A 4793-nucleotide genomic window follows, 5' to 3' on the forward strand; every position below is an offset into this window, starting at 1 on the left:
ATACAAGCTATTCCTACGTTAATTACTTGTTATTCCGCACCTGTAATTGACGAAAACACCTCTGAACGACTCGTTCGGGTCAGCAAACGATCCTACAAGTGGTATCAGAGCTTCAGGAGGAGGAGTTCTACAGGAAATAGCTGAAAATTGTCGAAAATTATGTCTTCTACTCATTCTTTTTCAGTTTCAGATATTTTTCACGGTCGAAACTTGCTCAAAATCTCAGGGATTGTGCGCGATGGTATAAAGATAAACCCTTGAAAGTTTGGGGTTGAAATTCAAAGAAATAGTGGGTTAAATCGTTGTCCGAAGTTGGATCGCTTTTCTGGAACAACTCTGGATCGCTTATTGGACCTAGCTTGAACCGCTTATCCGTACGTGTTTAGGACCGCTCATTCGATCGATCTGACTTGAACCGCTCGAAATTAATTTCTGTGAACCGCTCATCTGTACAAGTTTAGGATCGCTTATATGGTCAGGTGACTTGAACCGCTCAAACAGCACACTGTTGAACCGCTTATCCTACATATCTTGAACCGCTCGAATAGCATTTTATTTGGACCACGTTTGTGATCATATTTCACTTGGATCGCTTATTCGACATATTCTTTGGACCGCTTTTCTGACAGTTGCATTGAATATTGTATTAAATCATCATGAATTCTGAGTTTTACAACGCCTTTGCTACATCGACTACTCCAGCCGCGATTGCTCAAGCTATGAACCTGGAAAATGAGACTGGAACCACCCAGAAACCCCCGAAACTGATGAGTATTGAAGAATACTATGGGTGGAAAGATCGCTTTGAAAACTGGGTTCAGGCAAATCATCTCAGATCGTGGGAATGCATATTGGAAAAGTACACATTGCCTCGAACAGAATTGCAAGTCATTAAACAGATATCTGAATTCTCAGAACAAGAATGTGCAATGTACAGAGCAGAGAAAATGATGATCAGTTTGTTACAGCAGGCGATTAAAGAAGATATATTCATTCTGCTACAACACGACAAAACTGCGAAGTCAATTTGGGATGCTCTTAAAGTGAAATTCGAGGGTAGTGAAAGTATGATCAAAAGCAAGAAGGCATTGCTTAAAAAGGAATTTGATTTGTTTAGCAGTTTGCCGGGAGAGGATACTAAAAAGCTGATTGAGAGATACTGCCACTTAGTGCGTTCATTATCGATGTTGGGAGTTGAAAAAGGTCGTGAGGAATGGGTTGATAAATTGGCTGACGCGTTACCTCAGAAAGAGTGGGGAACGTATTTGATGATATTGAAAAACACGGGTGTTTATGACAAACTTACAATTGGTCAGTTTATTGAGAAAATTGAGAGTCAGGATCTTGAACAGCAAAAGATCGCGAGGATGAATAATCCTAGTGGTCAACAAGATGTTAAAATGTACTATAAAGGTAGTATTCCAGTTTCTGAAGCTGAAAGAAGTCCGAAAATTCAAACCGCTTTCAGTGCTGGAGATTCATCAGAAAAAGATGATCAGGGTTCAAACAAGAGCAGCAGCGGGTTTTCATCATTTCCGAGTGTGAATCCGAAAGAGACTAACACAAGCTTTCAGTCTCAGAGTACAAAAACTGGAAACGGATATGTGATTCAGTGCAACATAGCTCTCAACCTTCCAGAAGGTCAAAGCTTCTCTGAAGACACTGCTAAAGACCACATGGCACTTCTGGCTTCAGTTCTGTTATCTTATGAAGGTCTTGTTGCTGGTCGGATCGGAAATCCTATGCTCACCAAAGAGGATTACGATCAAATAGACGCTGAGGAAATGGAACTTATGGATATCAAATGGTGTCTTGCGAGTGTTCTTCGTCGGGCTGAGAAATTCAAAACTATTACCGGGAGAAATGACTTTCTTGATGCACATGTTTCTACTTTAGGTTTTGATAAATCTAAAGTTACTTGTTTTCGATGCAGGGAGAAGGGCCATTTCAAGCGAGAGTGCAAAGGAAGAGAAGCTAGCGGAGCACAGAATCCATTCGGGAAAGATGATTACTACCGCAAAGCTGTCTATCAACAAGTTGGTCAATCCCAGGAACCTCAGACAGCTCACGGAAGAAAGATTGAAGATCCCAAGAGAGCATGTTTGGTAGATTTCAGCTGGAGTGATTACATATCATCTGAAGCTACAGCAGAACGAGTTATCGATCAAGATGATGAGAAACTACCAGAAGGTTTCAGTTGGGATATGTTCGTAGATGAAAAGGGAGGTTTTAAAGCTTTCATTGCAAAGATCGTCCGAGAGCCAAATTTGTTTGCTACTTGGATGAGATCTATTGGAGAGAATGTATCAAGTGGAGATGAAAAATCTGTGTCATCTGATGAAAGTTCAGATAGTACTGATAGACTCTCAGAACACTCTGGGGATGTTTCAGATAATTCAGATGAAACTGTTCAAGAACAGGATGTTGTATTTGATAAAACACCATCTGATTCTAGTATATCTGATGATGATTCTGAAAAATCTGTACATTTTGATCAATCACCAGATCATAGTAGCAGTGATGATGAGGAAGAGAAACATATAAATACTGCAAAATCTCATATGTCTCCTGAAAGTTTTCATTTTTATTTTGCAGAAAAAATGGAGAAACTAAAAGAGAAACAAGCTGCTAAAGAACAACAATCTGAATCTGAAGGTGATGTTCAGAATGCTGAAAATGTTGCTGAGAAAATTGGTGAATTTGTGAAAGAAGTAGAAAAGGTGATTGAAGTAGAAAAAGTGGTTGAAGTTATTAAAACAATCGAAGTTGAGAAAATTGTTGAAGTCATCAAGCCATGTGAGAAGTGTTTGGAAGCCTGCAAAGAGTGTGCAGCAAAAGACGACATCATAGCTGAGTACGAGAAAAAGAAAGAGCAGTTATTGTTCAATCTTAATTATGTGAAGGAATCGTATGATGTGTTGAACAAAACAGTAACTGGTCTCCAAAAGACAAACACAGAAAGAGAACAGGCGCTGACGATGATGAATGCAACTTTAATGTCGAAGCAAAAAGCTATAAATTTCTACATTGAAGAAAGTGCAAAATGGAAGCAAGAGTTGGAAACTGAAAAGATTGAAAATGAGAGGATTAGGAGGTTATTGTTGAGCTATTCTACCTCTGATTATGTTATTGATCGTGTTTACCCAACTGTTGCAGGTATGGAAGCTTTTCAAGCTGAGAAGCTGAAAGAAAAGAAAGATTGTGGTAAGAAACCGACCGTTAGCTATAACAAGTGTCCGCCTCCAATTTGGGATGGGTATTCACCTAGGAAACCAAATGAGGAACAACTTGCAAAAGCAGTCAATATACAGCTTAAAACCGACACAACTGACGTCTTACCAGAAAACATTGATGTGACGTTTACCTCATCCGATACTGATCATGAGTCTGAAATAATCAAAAAGGTCGTCGATCAGGTGTTGGATACTGATGAGGAGACAGAGTCGAAATCTGAGTCTGAAAAGCCAAATTCGTCTGTCAAAAGTCAAAATTCATCGGTTAAACGGTCTTATAGTAAAGAATTTTTGTTATCAAAGGCAGATTTGAATGATGAAACATTCGAAGTTGTTTATACTTTGAATGATTCTGACAAATTATATTACAACAAAGAGTTTCCGATAATGAGTATCAAAACGGAATTAATCAACAAAACTTTTAAACTAATAGAGGTTAATATTCCTGAATTAAAAGTTTTGAAAAATTTTGATAAACCTAAAAAATATACTTCCAGAGTTCAACAACGTCTAAACAAGAAAAAAGGTTACAATTCTGGTCCTGGTTTTCCAAAGAAACCTAACCAAAATCGTAGCTATAAAAAGAAAGGTTTAGGTTTTGTTCCATCAGAAAATTACAAAAATGAGAAAAATTCTAATTCAAACACTGAATTTGTGACAGGTGGAAGCTCGGAAGATGAACAGCAGAAACCATTTTGGAGACAAACTAACAAAGAGTTTCTTGCTGAAAAGAGAAAGAATGGAACTGGAGTATTTCATCCGAGAAATGCTCAAACCTGTTTGAAATGCAATGAAGCTGGTCACATTGCATCGGATTGTTCAAAAGATATCAAAGCAAAACAGGAAGCTTCTCAGAAGATGAAAGACAAAGTTGAAGAAAAATCTGAAAAATCCAAAATTTTTAAAAATTCGAAAAATGAAGTTGGAGAATGTTCAAAGAAAAAGACAAAATTTTACAAAAGACAAGGAAATGATAACCAAGTGTGGGTTACTAAAAAGGTAGAAGATAAAGTCGGCGATGAATCTGGTTCCACAAAGCCAGAAGAGCCACAAGTTATGGAGAAAAGTTCAGAAAATGATGATGTTCTTCCATCATTGAAGTTTGAGGAGGTTAAAAAGAAAATTGGAAAAATTGAAATTTCAAATCAATTTTATGATGATGAAAAAGAATTTGATGTCGAGAAAACATTCAACGGGAATGTTAAGAAGATATTTGGGAAAATGTTGAGTGGAAAAGCTAAAGGGGTAAAAGATTTTTACCCAACTAAAAAGGCGACATACAACCCTACAGCTGAAGAGTTGAAAGTCCTCAAGTCTGAGAAGACTTGGAGGGAAGTTTGCTTCCCAGAATAGTCAAAGGACTACGCCGGAGATCCCAAGTTTATATCGTGGATCAGGAATCGGCATCATTCTAGTTTATGATATGTTTGTTTGAATGATTGTGATTCATGTTTGGATGTTTTGCAGGTGAAAGGACTACGCCGGAGCTTCCAGGTGGTTAATTGCGAAGCAGGAATCGGCATTTTGATTGATATGATGGTGATGTAGACGTAATATTCC

The sequence above is a fragment of the Helianthus annuus genome, chromosome 4, assembly GCF_002127325.2.
Source record: "Helianthus annuus cultivar XRQ/B chromosome 4, HanXRQr2.0-SUNRISE, whole genome shotgun sequence".
Taxonomy (NCBI): Eukaryota; Viridiplantae; Streptophyta; class Magnoliopsida; order Asterales; family Asteraceae; genus Helianthus; species Helianthus annuus.